The sequence below is a fragment of the Antechinus flavipes genome, chromosome 3 (assembly GCF_016432865.1).
Source record: "Antechinus flavipes isolate AdamAnt ecotype Samford, QLD, Australia chromosome 3, AdamAnt_v2, whole genome shotgun sequence".
In the NCBI taxonomy this organism is placed as follows: domain Eukaryota; kingdom Metazoa; phylum Chordata; class Mammalia; order Dasyuromorphia; family Dasyuridae; genus Antechinus; species Antechinus flavipes.
This window is the reverse complement of record NC_067400.1, coordinates 267,003,986-267,019,917: the sequence shown is the minus strand read 5'-3', so window position 1 is coordinate 267,019,917 and position 15,932 is coordinate 267,003,986.

The following is a 15,932-nucleotide window of genomic DNA, read 5'->3' as shown; positions in this document are numbered from 1 at the left end:
GGCAATATAAATAAAAATGAAGAAATTATATATATAATTACAAAGTAATCAAATACAAAGGAGTTTGAGAAGAAGGAACCTAGTAATTATTATAAGGATAAAGAAAGACTTTATTATATTATTTCTACTGCATCTGAAAGTAAGAGAGGGATTCTATGAGATTGGAGCCCATTCTAATGATGTGGGATGTATAATATAAAAGCATAGAGATGGAAGATGAAATGTTGTATGTAACAGAGAGAAAAAACATTTTGGATGGCCATCACAGTAGATCTGAAGACAATTAATATCCAACAATAGTGGGAAAAAGTTTGGGACAGATTGTGAAAAGCTTTAAAAATGAAGCAGTTTATATTTTATTGTATAATAAATAAAAAGCCACTTGTATCTAATGAGACAGGGAATAAAATGGTCAGTTATGCAATTTGGTAAACTTCTTTGGCATCAGTTTTCTTTGGAAAAGGACAATAGCAGAGGATGCCAGAATGAAGAAGTAGAGTCAGCATCCCAGTCAAATTTTTCTAACATTCTCCTCCAACATCTTAAAAATAACTACTCAAATTGAATTCTAGAGTAACAAGGCCAACAAAGATCAAAGCAAGACTTCTGTCCAGCCCAAGACAATTTAGGAGTTTGGCAGGAGTGGTCTATGACACAGAAATAAGGACTGACCAAGAGCTTAGCAGCAAGAGTACAAGCTGCGGACCTTGGAGGCAGCTCTGACAGTAATAGCAAAAGCAGTTTCAGGAATTCTCAGTCTAGAGATAGCAATGGGGTTGAACAACTGATCAGAAATAAATTACAGGGGACCCTGAGCTGACACTGAGAACAGGACCCAATTGCATTGCTGACATGTAATTCTGGGTCACAATAACCGGGGTGGAGAGGAGCACTTGTGGTGGATCACAAGGGAGAAGGAACCCTGGTCCACGGTCCAAGGTGAAGAGAAGTATTAGCACTTACAACTGCAGGAAAACATGGGACCTAGTCATAGTTACAGAGGTAAGAGCAGAACTAGCACTTGCAGTTACTAGGGAGCAGGAAACCTTTCTTAGTAAAGACCAGAACACAGAGCAAGAAAGCAGTTACCATACCTCTCCCCACATCATACCTCTTTGGTATTACCAAAGATTTTGCATCTAATCTGAACTAACTCCGAAAACATCAACCCACACACAAAAAAAGGCCAACACTTGTGAAAGTGTATCCTCACCTCCAAGTGAGCTGAGCCCAATTTTAACATAAAGTTCAAAGTCAAGAAATAAGGGTGAGGAAATAATTAAACAGGAAAAAAATTAATTTTACCATATAAAGAAATCTACAGTGACAGGACCAAGACGCAAACACAGAAGACAACGATGTGAAAATAACTACAAATAAAGCATAAAAGACAAATGGTAATTAAGAATAAGTCCAACAAAAATTTCTGGAAGAGTTTCAAAAAGAAATAAGAGTGGTAAGGGGAAAAAATAGGAAAAGAAATAAGAAAAAAAAAGACTGAACAAACTGTGAAAAAGAGATTTAGTAGTTTAGTAAAGGAGGCACCAAAAAAAAAAAATTACTGAAGAAAACAAAACCTTAAAAATAGAATTGGTGTAATGAAAAAAAAAAAAAAACCACAGAAAATTCACTGAAGAAAAGAGCTTTTTAAAAAGCAGAATTGGCCAAATGGGAAAAGAAGCACAGAAGTTCACTGAAGAAAATAATTAAAAATTAGAATTGGGGGTTTCTGTGAGTGGAGCCAAGATCCAGAATAGAAGAAGTACTTGGTCAAGCTCTCTCAATATTATACTCCAAATAACTTTTTTTAAAAATGCCTGAAAGTGAAATCTGGAGTGGCAGAGCCAACAAAAGTTCAAGATAAGACATTCATTTAACCAAAGACAACTAAGGAGATTGAAAAAAGAGATCTATTACATGGGAGTGAAGGCTGGCCCAAAGCCCACATGAATACAACACTAGTGATGGAACGAGATGGTGGTGACAGAAACAGAAGCAGCAACAATTTCAACAGCTCTCAAGCCAGAGAAATAGAACATAATGGATTCCTGTAATGACACTGGACATAAAAACAGAAGCTATTTGGCAACACTATTGCCTATATTCACTTCTAGGCCACAGATCATAGTTCAGATCACACCACCTTGCTAGCATTGAAAACATCCAAATTCCCATAACTCTCTGAAAACAGCAGTGGTCTAAACAGAAATGGTCTAAAATTTAAGACAGCGTCTCTCCTCTCTCAAATCAGGAACTGATCCCAACTTTAACACAATTTCAAAGTAGGCTGTAGTATATCATTGTACTACAATGTAGTAGGCTAAAAAATGTAGGCTAGAAAAAATGAGCAAAGAACAAACAAACAAAAAGAACCTAACTATAAAAATTAACTATGATAATAGGAAGATGAAGAGGAAATGTCAGAAGAAGGCAATACAGTCAAAACAGCTACATGCAGAGTATCAAAAAATTGTGAATTGAACCACAAGTCCAACAAGAATTCCTGAAAAAGCTAAAAATTAATTTGAAAATCAGGTAAGAGATATAGAGGAAACATCAGGTGAAAAAATTGGAAGGAAAGAAAGAAAATTAGTTTTAAAAAATGAATATCTGAGTAAAGAGGGACAAAACTAATGAAAATGATATTTAAAATTTGTCAGATGGAAAAAATGCTACAAAGCTTCACAAATGAAAATAACTACTTAAAAAAGGAAAATTTGCCACATGGAAAATAAGATAACATAGCTAACTGAAAAAAATAACTCCTTAAAAATTAAAATTGGTCAAGTAGAAGCTAATCATTCCATGAGCAAATAAGAACCAATAAAACAAAATCAAAAGAATGAAAAAAACAGGACAAAATATGAAATATTTCATCAGAAAATCAAGTGACCTAGAAAGTATATCAAGGAAAGACTTGTAAGCCCATGATCAAAAAGAAAAAAAAAAGATCCTCAATTAAATATCTCATTAAATTTTAAAGAAAAACTATCTTTACTATCTTAGACCCAGTGGGTAATACAGAAATTGAAAGAATCCACCAATCACCTCATAAAAGAGATCCCATAATGAAATCTCCCAGGAATATTACAACAAAATTCCAGAACTCCCAAGTTTAAAAATATATATATATTGTAAAAAGTTAAAAAGAAACAATTCAAATATCATGTAGTACTGTCAAACAACCTTTACATCAAAAAAGTAGAAGATTTGGAATATGACATTCCAAAAGTCAAAATACTACAATCAAGAAGAACCTAACTAGCAAAACTGAATATAATGTTTTTTTTTGGTGGGAGGGGAGGGTGATAAGAGGAATTGAGAGGAACGAGACATCTAATAAAAAACTTTTAAGCATCCCTAATTAAAATACCATAGGCAAATAGAAAATGTAATATTCAAACATAAGACCCAAGAGAAGCATAAAAGGATAAACATGAAAAAGAAAGGATAAGGGATTTAATAATATTAAACTGTTTACAGTTATATTACATACATATATATACATATATATTACTTATGTATTTATTATATATATTAATATATATATAACATAAAAATTCCATCAATAGGAAGATATTTAGAAAGAGTCTATATAAAGATGGCATGGATATGAATCAATTAAGTTGAGATGATCTCAAAAAAATCAAGGGTGAAAAAAAGGAATGCATTGAGAAAAGGAAGAAAAGAGAAATAATGAAAATTGTTTCAGATAAAATGTGGGCAAGAAAAAGCTGTTATAATAGAGTTGAAAATGAGGGGTTGGATGGGCAATACTTGAACCTCACTCTCATCTAAATTAATTCAAAGGATGAAGAATATATAATTTACCCAACAGGACAGTAGAAATGGAAGAAGATAAGGAAAAGGAAAAGGTGACTTTTTAAAAAGGAGGCAGATTAAGGAAAGCAGTGGTCAGGAGCAAAATGAACTTTTGAGGAGGAACAGGGTAAAAAGAGAGAGAAAGATAAATAAAAGAAAATAGGATAAAGGTTAATAATGATTAGTAATCATAACTGTGAATGTAAATGGAATGAATTCACCCATATAACAAAAACAGGTAGCAGAATGAATTATAAATCATAATTCAACAATATATTCTTTAAAAGAAACTTCAAATAGAAAGTTACACTTCAGTATTAAAATAATGGATTGAAACAAATTAATTATGTCTCTTTTTTAATAATAGCTTTTTAATTTTTAAATATATGCAAAGGTAGGTTCAACATTTACCCTTGCAAAATCTTGTGTTCCAAATTTTTCTCTGGCCCTTCCCTCCACTAGACAGCAAGTAATCCAATATATGTTAAACATGTGCAGTGCTTCTATACACAATTCCTCATTTACCAGACTGCACAAGAAAAATCAAATAAAAGAGGAAAAATGAGAAAGAAAAAAACGTAAGCAAACAACAAAAATGGTGAAAATACTTTTTTTTGATTCAGTCCTGGATGCAGATAGTTCTCTCCATCACAAATCTATTGAAATTGGCCTGAATCATGGATCAAATCTATCACACTGGATCATTACATAATCTTGTTACTGTGTACAATTTTCTCTTGCTTCTACTCTTTTCACTTAGCATCAGTTTGTGTAAGTGTCTCTAGGCATTTCTGAAATCATCCTACTGACCGTTTTTTATACAGCAATACTATTCCATGACATTCATATACCATAACTTATTCAGTCATTCTCCAACTGATGGGCATCCACTCAGTTTCCAGTTTTGCACAGGTGGGTCTCTTTCCCTTTTTTATGATTTCTTTGGGATACAGGCCCAGGGAAGACACTGCTGGATCAAAGAGTATATATAGTTTGATAGCCCTTTGGATATAGCTCCAAATTGTTCTCCAGAATGATTGTATCTGTTTACAACTCCATCAACAATGTGTCCCAGTTTTCCCATATACCCTTCAATATTTATCATTAACTTTTCCTGTTATCTTAGCCAATCGGAGAGGTATGTAGTGATACCTCAGAGTTATCTTAATTTGCATTTCTCTAATCAATGTTGACTTAGAGTATTTTTAATATGACTAGAAATGGTTTTAATTTTTCATCTGAAATTTGTCTGTTCATACCCTTCGATCATAATTACATCTGTATCCAAAAGAGATCCAAGATAAAGGGAAAGGATGTACAAAAAAGGATGTACTCTTTTTCTGTGATGGCAAGGAATTAGAAATTAAGGAAATGTCTATCAATGAATTTGTGGAATGACTTGAACAAGATTTGGCATGTGATCATAATATAATAATATTATGCTATAAGAAATGATGAGGGAAATGGGTTTCAAAAAATCTGGAAAAAACTATATAAACTGATGCAAAGTGAAATAAACAATAACAGGAGAGCATTGTATACAATAAGGAAAATACCATAACAATGATCAATTGTGCAAGGCAATTATTCTTTATCATTCACAAGAACATCTGAAAGAATAGCTTATTGAAAAAGAGTCTACAAGATGCTTTCTTCTACTAAATCAGTTTCTCACCTCATGTTTAACAAATAATAATAATGAAGACATAATATAAATGGCAAAAATTCAATTTTTGCCTATTGCTTGTAAAAGCCTATTTGTTTCCTATTACCTTAATAAATAATGCCCTTAATTTGGATATATGATTCATGAAGATATTGTATAGATGGAATGTAGGCATAACATCAATAGTTATTGATATGTTCCTGGTGAAAATTTTTCAGTAATAAAAAAGCCTGAATTTTTTTTCCATATCTCTTTCTTCCCACATGGAGCATCTCTATAGAAAGTTCATCCAATCCTGCTGTTTTACTTATCTTTGTTTTCTTTAATGTCAATTTTACCTATTTTATAAACATATGTGGTCTATAATATTGAGCTAAATTATTTATTTCTGCTATCCTTACAGAAACACTTGATTCATTTTTGCAAATCTTTTACAGTTTTCTTATGTTTGTAGTCCTTCCATTTTCAAAAATTGAATACCCTTGGGATATTTTTGTTGGCTACTGTCAAGCTTTCTTATTTTAATCTCCACTGCTTCTCTCTGCTTTATAAAATCCTATTTCTTGGTATTTATACATTATCCTTCTTCATGAGATTTTATAAACAAGTAGAACCTAATATTTTCCCCAAAATATTCTTATATGGATACATGAAGTTTCTATGTTATCTAGAAGTCTTTGTTCTTTTCTAAATCCTTTTCCATATAATTCTGATTTTCACTTTTTTTCATCTTTTTGTTGTCATTATCACAGGATATGCTAATTTAATACAGAAGTTCTTTTTAAGTTCTTTGTAAGATTTCTCTTCAGCAACTTCCTCAATGTTGGGACATAATCTACATGATGATCAAATATAACTTGAAAAAATATTTCAAGTTGATTTTGAGTATGTGATAAAATCCCCTGCTCCAAAGCTTTTCTTTGTCTCTTCAAGGAGCACTTTGAGTCTAAGTGCAGAGGACCCAGCAAACCATCAGAGAGATAGTATTGCCATTAGAAAAGAACACTGTCATGGAAGCAAAAGGAAAACATTTCAAACTTCTCCCTGAGTCCTGAGCCCTGAACTCTACTCCTACATCCATCTCTCTTAGATAACTTTGCTTCTCCTTGATTGAGAAGATTAAGTCTAGAAGCCTTCACATATTTCATTTCCCTTCTTCAATTCCTCAAAACCTTTCCACCTTCTCACATTATTTCCTACTTTTCTACATTCTGAAAGAATGATGGGGAAGTAAAAAAAATTATTTATCAATAATAATTTCTCTACAGCTCCCTCCCCTCATCAAGAAACTGGATACCATTTCTTCCTGTCCCCTGTAAGACATCGATCCATTCATGTTCCTTCTTGCTCCACCATTTTTATTCTTTTCTTTCTCTTAGTTACTTCTCTTCTGATATACTTGTCTACTTCTTTGTAATAACATATTAAACTTTCACTGTTTTTAATGAAAAGTCCATGGTCTCATAGATAAAGCATCTATTCAGGTATGAATGTTATAAGATTGATTGTACTTTTCCCTACATGAATTTACAAAAAAAGCATCAAAATCTATTTTAAATATGCATGGATTACATATGAATGGCATTATTTTTCCATTTTAACTCTTCATTTAAGATAATTAGAGAAATAGTGTTTAAGAGAGAAATTAATCAGTTGTTTCTTTTTTTTCCCCTTTAAAGATTTTTTAATAATATTTTCATCCTTGACAGGTAAAAGCAATTTAGAAAATAATCAGTCCTCTCAGACTATTATAAGAATAAATATTATACATATAAAAATATAACTACATGAAGTATTTGTCCTAAAAGCAAAATATACTTAATGAATAGAAGTATAGCAAAAAAATTATATTATAGAACAGTGACTTTTTAGATTGAGAGAAGACATATCTAAAGAAGTTCTTAATATATTGTCAAATAAGGCTGATAAAGGTATTCTGATCAATATATTGATAGTCATTTTATGTCTTATTTAAAAATCATTTCTTTTTATGCCTTTTATTATTGTTCATAGAACATGTAAAGCATGTTCATGTTAAATTAATTCTAAATCATGAACTTTAATTTTCAGAATCAAATTTACAAAATACAGTGAGAGACTGAGAAAAGATTGGTAGAAATGAAAACAGCTAGCATTTATGTAGTGCTTTAAGGTTTGTAAAGCACTTTAAAAATGATATCTCATTTGCTATTTAAGAATTTAATGAATCAGGTGCTATTATTATTTTCATTTGTTTGTTCTTCCAATTCATGCTTACTGATTTTGGGGATGATTTTTGTTAAGTTTTATCTCCAAATTTTCTTTAAATTGGCTAAATCTTACACTGCTTCTCTCTGCTATATAAGACAAAACTTTATAATCATCTGCCATCTTTCTTCCTAATAATAAAATTATTATACTTGGTATTGTCATTTTTGTTAACATTTTTATTTGTCAGTAGTTTGAATAGTTTAGTATCAAGTTGTTTCAATTATTGGATGTCCTAGCCTTTTCTCATTACTGTTCTTATTTGGTAAAAACTAATTCAGATCTTTACCCTGACAAAATTCACCAGAAAACACATCTAAAAAGAATTAAAACATATTTATACCATCTTTAAGCACTGTCACTTGGAAGAAGGATTAGTTTTGTTCCATTTAACCTGGAGCAGAATTGGCAACAATAAACAGAAGTTGCAAAGAGGTAAAATCTTAACTTTCTCTCTGGACAGAATTATGACTGGAGATAAACAACAGACTGCCTTAAGAACAAACCTCCCCCTGACTGCATTGGGGGTCTTTAAGTGAAGACTTCATTGTCCTATTGTTCTATATATTATGTTGACGCTTACTTTCAGGGTTAAACTAAATAGTTGCTAAAATATCTTCTAATTTGAAAATTCTGTGATTCTTTGCATCATTATCCTCTTTTTATCTCCTTTCTATTAAAGGTAATCAGCATAGACATTGAAAAAACAAAAAGTCACTGAAATTGATTTTCTATGAGATGCCATTTATTCTGACATTCCTAGTTGCTTGTAAACGTTTGATAACTATCTTGAATGTCACCTTCAAATTAGCTATATTCCCATTAAGTCATTAACTTCCTTCTTTGTCAGTGGGATAGAGTCTCAAGCCTTCTTCAAAACAATACTGCACATTACTAATACTTCTCTTCTTTGTAGGTAGCTAATAAAAATATTGCAAAATTAATGTAATTGACCTGGTGCCTTTTACTCTTTAGAAAATTATGTTGATTATTTCTTCTTTAGTTGCTTTTAGATGGTTTCAGAGCCATTTCTAAGCAAAACTGTGCTATGTTTATTGCTCTTCATTTATCTTTCTTTTCACTGCTTTTATTTTTTAACAATATGTTTTTTCCCAACTACATGTTATTACAGTTTTTAACATTGTTTTTAGAGGTTTGAGTTCCTTTCCTCCCCCCTCCCTGAGACAGTAAGCAATCAGACAGAGTCAGAGAGAGACAGAGAGAAAAAGAGAGAGACACAGAGAGAAAAACTGCATTTTTCAATCTACATTCAGCAAATATCAGCTTTCTTTTCTTCTGGAGTTAGATAAAATGTTTTATCAGAGTCCTTTGAAATTGTCTTGGATCACTGCATGGCTGAGAATAGCTAAGTCACATATAGTTCTTCATCATACAATATTGTTGTTACGTGTGTTCGGTGTTCTCCTGATGTCCTGCATCAGTTTATGTAACTCTCCCCAGGTTTTTCTGAAATCACTCTGCTTGTCATTTCTTTTAGCACAATAATATTCCACCATAAGAATATGCCACAGCTTGTTCAGTCAATTCTCCAGATGATGAGCAGCCCTTCATTTCCTAGCTACCACAAAAAAGAGCTGCTAGAAATATTTTTCTTACAGATAAACCCTCCCCTTTTAAAAATTCCTTTGTGATACAGACTTAACAGTGGTCTTGTATCAAATGGTAAACAAAGATTATAGCCCTTTGGGCTATAATTGCATCCCAAAATGGTTTATTAGCTCACAGTTCTACCAACAGTGCACTAGCATCCCAATTTTCCACATCCCCTCCAACACTTATAATTTTTTTTTGTCATGTTAACCAAGCTGATAAATGTGATATGGTGTTATTTTAATTTGCATTTATCTAATCAAAAGTGTTTTAGAACATCTTTATATTACTATCATTTTCATTTCTTTTTCTGAAAATTGACTATGCAGATCCTTCAACCATGTCCAATTTATTAACTGAAGGATGACTTGTATTCTTATAAATTTGATTCAGTTCTCTATATATTTGAGAAATAAGGTGTTTATTAGGGATACTTGTCATCAATTTTTTTTTTCTGTCTTCTGCTTTCCTTCTAATTTTGGTTGCATTGGTTTTGTTTGTGGGAAAACTTTTTAATCTTATATGATCAAAATTATCTATTTTTGCATTTTGTGATGCTCTCTGTATCCTAAATTCTATGTATGTATGTATGTATGTATGTGTGTGTATATATATATATATATATATACACACATACATATCTCACAGGTAAACTATTTTGTGATCTCCTAATTTGCTCATGATATCACCCTTTATGTGCAAATCACATATCCACTTTGATCTTATATTAATACATGGTCTGAGATTTCAGTCTATACCTAGTTTCTTCCACAGTTTTTTCCAGTTTTTTTCATTGCTTTTAATATCCTCCTCTGGATACTACTGCTCCACAACCCTTTCATTTAAGTAAAATAGACACATTTTGAAATTACTGATTTTTTCCCCTCAGTACAATCAACGTATCCAATTCAGTGACTACAATTCAAAATGTTTAATACATTGTGAACTAGTAATACTTTTTTTTCTGTGCCATGAGGATCACATGATTGAAGATTTGAAATTTGAAAAAGTCTACAATAGCATCTTGTCCATACTCCTCATTTATAGATGAGAAAAATGAAAATTAGGAAGAAAAATTGACTTGTCCAAGTGAGTTCAGATAGTAAGAATATGAAGCAGTCTTTGATTTTTAATCCTCTGACTTCAGAGAAGTACTTAGTTTCTATTGTTTGTTGTTACTGTTTCCTTTTACATAATCTTAGTCATTGTTCATATCCTTTTTCTTATTTGTTTACTCTGCTTTGTATCAGTGTATAGAAGTACTTCCCTGATTCTCAGTATCCATCATGTTTATCATGTCTTTCAAAAAAGCTATATTACTTTAATGTACTATACTTTGTCTAGCTACTCTGCATTTATACTTGATTCTAGTGCTTTGTTAGCACAAAGAGTTGCTATAAATGATTTTGTATATATGAAGGCATTTTTTCTTGTCACTGATCTCTTTGGAATATATGCTAGAAGCAGAATCTCTGATCAAAAAGGTATAGATATTGTTGTCATTTTCTTTACCTAATTTGAAGTTGCTTTCCAGAAAAACTGTGTCTATTCACAACTTCATCAATAATGCATTTTGTTTATATAATAGACAATGTTTTATCAGGTGATATTTTGATTTGCAATGATCTTATTACATTGGGGGCTTCTTTCACATGGTTGTTAATAGCTCACTTTTTTTTTTTCAGAACCATTTTAAAAAATATATCCTTTGGTCACTTATTCAGTGAGAAATGGTTTTTTAGTCCAATATATTTTGTTTCATTACTTTCTTGACATTCACAAAAATTATTTTTTCTCCCATTCTATAATTTCCTTTCTTATTCTTAACTAGAATATTTTGTTCATGAAAAAGCTTCTCAGGGTCATGTAAATTCATTTACTTTGTTTTTTTGTGATTACCTTTATCCCTTGTTTGATTAAGAATCCTTCTTAACTTGTAACTTTGAAATATATATATATATATATATATGTATGTATATATATATATAATCTACTTTCTTACAATTTTATGATACGATTTTCAATATTTGGATCACATATATACATATTCAATTCATTATAAAATATGGTGCAAGATATTGGTCTTAATCTATTTTCTTCCAAATTTTCCTAGTTTTCATAGAAGTTATTATAAAATAAATTTTTTAGATAATATTTTTTCAAGCTTATGGAGTTCAATTTTTGAATTCTATTTGTCTAATCTGTCTCACTAGTACACATTTTATTTTTTAAATAGTATCAAATGATTTTGATGATTGTTACTATACAAAATACTTTGAGATCAGTAAATATAATTGTATTTCAAATTTTTATTCATTCCAAATTTTTACTCATTATTTTCTTTACATTCTAGATCTTTAATTATTCTACATTAATTTTTGGTTTTGATGGATACAAGACTAAATCAATAAATTAAATTGTTATATTTTCACAGCCCAGGGCTAAGCACTGAATTTTCTCCCACTATTAAGTTCTTTATTCTTTTAAGAAGAGCTTTGAAACTATATTTATCTATCTATCTAGAGAGAGAGAGAGAGAAAGAGACAGAAAAACAGACAGAGACAAAGAGACAGAGAAAGATGATTGTGTAGATAATTTTTCAGAAGAGAAGGGAAGAGATTGGATCAAAAGTATAAGTGGAATGACTAGCTTTGGTGAAGACACACAGTAGGCATTTAACTATTCATTCAATGAATGGGTAGAAAAATTAGATTTACAATTAAGAGCATAATATATTTTATCAAATTATCATTATAAAATGAATATAATTATTCTCTGTAAAAAAGTTGTTATGAGTTCAAATGTTGGAGTTCTTGTTCTTCTCAAAACACAGCCGGTTTAGCTTAGAGCCCTCCGGATGTCTCCAAATCCAAAGGTTCTGTCCTTCAGCCTCTGCCTCTGCTTTCTTCAGCCTCCGACCAACACAGAGATGGAATGAATCTCTTGTCTCCTTCACTTGGGGCTCGGCTAGCTTTCTGGTGAGTCTTTCAGACCAGCTTGGTCTCAGTGGGGGATGTGCAGGAGCCCAGCCACCAGCTACAGTGGTGTGAGATGAAGATGAATCTGGTTGTCCACTGAACTCTCCACTCGTAGCTTTATCCTCTGAAAACTCTTCGTCTGCCACCAGCCAGCCAAGTGGAATATATTCTGCCTTGCCTCGGAAAGAGGGCTTCTGGCATAATTCCGCTGAAATCTTTCAAAGTGCTCTCTGCACCAGAGTTGCTCCTCTCGAGTCCAGCTGAACTCTCCTCTGCGACCAGCCAGCCAAGAGGAAAAAATGTATTCTGCCATAGATCTCTCATCGCTGGCCTTATATCTGACTCTTCTGAGAGAATGGAATTATGGGTTTTCTCCCATAGTGCTCTCTGGCCCAAAGAGCTTTAAGGGAGGTGTGAACTCCCTTGAAGTAAGAAAGTTTACTTTGTGAAGCTGGCATACTTGTGAACTCCAATGAGTAAAGGTGTGAGCACAAGCCTTGTATTAATTAGTTCTACTTAGTACCTTGTTTCAGGTTCTGGCCAAAATCTTCTTGTAAGATTAGATCAACTCTAATTAGTTAGCAGTTAGTAAGGATTCCAACAAAAAGTAATTTGAGTTTTGAAATATTTTAGAAAAATAATATTTGGAAGTCATTTCATTAAAAAATCACAATGGAATATGGTTATTTTAGGTGACTTTATATGTGACAAAATAGTTCTGACCTACCTCTCCAAAAAAAGTGTTGTTTATGGTTGATGGGTCTTGCATTATAGTAAACCTTAACGTTAAAAATCAATTGAGTTATATAAACTTAGTCCCTGAAATGCTCTCAAAGAGATATGTTAAGAAAACATTGAAAAAATGAATTATTTGATTTTTGAATTTGTTCCTTTGCAACACAATAACAGTAACATTGCAAGCTGAAAAGCATATGAAATACAATTTTGCTGTTGCAAATACATGGGAAAAGTTCAAATAAAAATGTAAAGTGCAAGGGCACTCATTTTCCTCAGTGCCTAGAATTTCATATGACAAATAGCACTTTCATCCTATATACTATCAGAAATCAAATTTTAGGCTGTTTGCCATTCTAAAGACAGCAATTCAGAATACATATCTTACTAGAAAGTTCTATAATTTGTGGCAGTGGCATAATGTTGACTATAAAGCCTATTTTTTCTTGTTTTAATATAGGAACAATATAATGTAACATAAGAACAACTTTATTGTGTACACATTAAAATATTTTATTCAGACATTAAGTAGTTGTCTGATATCAGGCTTTTAGTAAAGCTGAATAAAAGCATGTTTTCAATAGCTAAGATGAGATTTCCCAACTGTCAGTGTCATAATATATGTCTTCTCAATGTATTAACTTCCGAATTACAAAATTTTCAGAATGCACTTTTTTTTTTATAATTTATAGCTGTGCTTCACTGAATGAACAATGCTTTTCAACAAGTAAACAAACATGTACTAAAAGCTGACTTACTGAACCAAAAATAAATAAATAAATAAATAAAATATTTCTTGAATCTTCTCAAAATATGTCTTAGAAAGCACTAGAAGTTCCTACTATCTTTGAAATTGTCTCCAGTTCTTTTTCCATTCAAGTCTATCCACGTGCAATGGGCATCCAAATGACCTGTAAGAACAATCTTTAGGGATTCATGTGAAGCACATGGCTCAAAGAATGATCTTGTGTATGTATAGTTGAGTATGAGACAGAGAGAGAGAGAAAGAGAGAGAGAGAGAGAGAGAGAAATGAACCTTCTAAGAACTTTAATATGATTCAACTTAAGTTTTGGAAGACTCCAGACTGAATCTCAAGAATAATAATAAACTGTCCTAAATGAATTGAAATACCAAGAAATATGAAAAGAATGAAAAAGAAATTAGAGTATGGGAATGCCATGAGGGAAATATACAAAATAAGATTCATTCTAGATCACCAATTCTAAGTCCTTCCTTTGGGGAAAAGTCCTGGACTGACTGACAGCTTCCACACTATCTTGGTTACTACCAAAATGAAAGGACCTTAAATTACTAACATACAAAATTCCTGTCTCTTCTGATCCATGCTGATAAATGAGAACTATTATGTGGCTGATATTTCCCTTCCTTTCTCTGAAGGGTCACTGCTTTGAGAGATAAGAAAATCAGTAACTCCAGTATTTTTAGAACCAATTTACAAGAAATAGCAAGATTGAAGAACCTTGATCTAGTGAAGAGATGAAATAGATGGAAAGACACAGCAAAACCCATTAAATGATGGAGAAATATTTTGGTTTGAGACAGGGGTTTTCAAACTGGAATTTATACATATTCAGCAGATATAAGAAGCTTACCAAGGGGAAGGGGGAAAGCTTAATATACAACTATATCACACTATTGAAATATTTCAAAAACAGTAATAAAAGTGAAACAAAAAAAATTCATTGGGAAGAGTGAGGAGCTAGGAATAAGTAAGCAGAGGAAATATTATAGTATATATGAAGAATCTGAAAGGGAGGCTTGAAGGAGTAATTCCTACTAACCAAAACAAAATAGGATTTGGATAGGAAATCCTTTTCAAACTAAGATCAGGAAAAAAAAAATCAATTACTACAACCCAGTGAAAATGAGTCAGTTGTTTTCCACAAGAACTAAAACTTCCAAATTAATTTGTTTTGGAAGAAAAAAAAAGATATCTTTGGTGAAGTATATCCTTATAATTATGATATGTTGGAGTCCAACTCGTGTAGTGAGATAAAGAGTATGATAATCAGGCCAAGCAAAAAAATTCAATTAGAACTCATCAATTTTATTGATCAGGATCACGAATATATATACCTTAAATGCTTATAGGTTTGATACAAAGTATACTCTATTAAAATTTTTATAACCCAATAAAATCTACTATGATGTAAATGATTAAACCCCTTAAGCCCCGAATCTTGATTACTTAGAAAAGTAAATAGTTGAGATACACATCAGTGTAAAATTTATTATATCATTATCTCAGATACCCTTCTCCAAATGCTTTTAGTCTCCTTGTGGACATTCTTTCTTGTCCTAAGTTCAAAGTTCATCTTTAGTCTGTTGAGTAGTATTTGCATTTTGTTTCACTCACTAGAATCCCAATTTTTAGTATTATCAAGCATGTTTCTGCTATTAAGAAAAGAGATGTTGGTGAGCCAAGTTACAATTAAGAATTAAGACCTGGAATGGATTCTTATTTCCTGGCCCCCTCTTCAATGATATATATATATATATATATAATATATATATATATATATATATATATATATATATATATATATATACACACACACACATATATATGTGTGTGTGTGTGTGTGTGTATACATATATATGTATATATATTCACTCACAAAATTTTAATTCTAATAACTTATCTCTGTTAATTAGGATTCTGACTTCTGTTCACAATCATATCCAAAGTAAGAAACAATCTGAAGGGCTAAATATCATATATATTATATCTCTCAAAAACTGTCAAGAGTGAAACTCTTATTTTTACCAGAAACAGAATCAGAATTCCCATTAATTTATTTAAACATTTAATAACTTAAGGATATGAAAAATGCTTTGAATAAAAAATTTA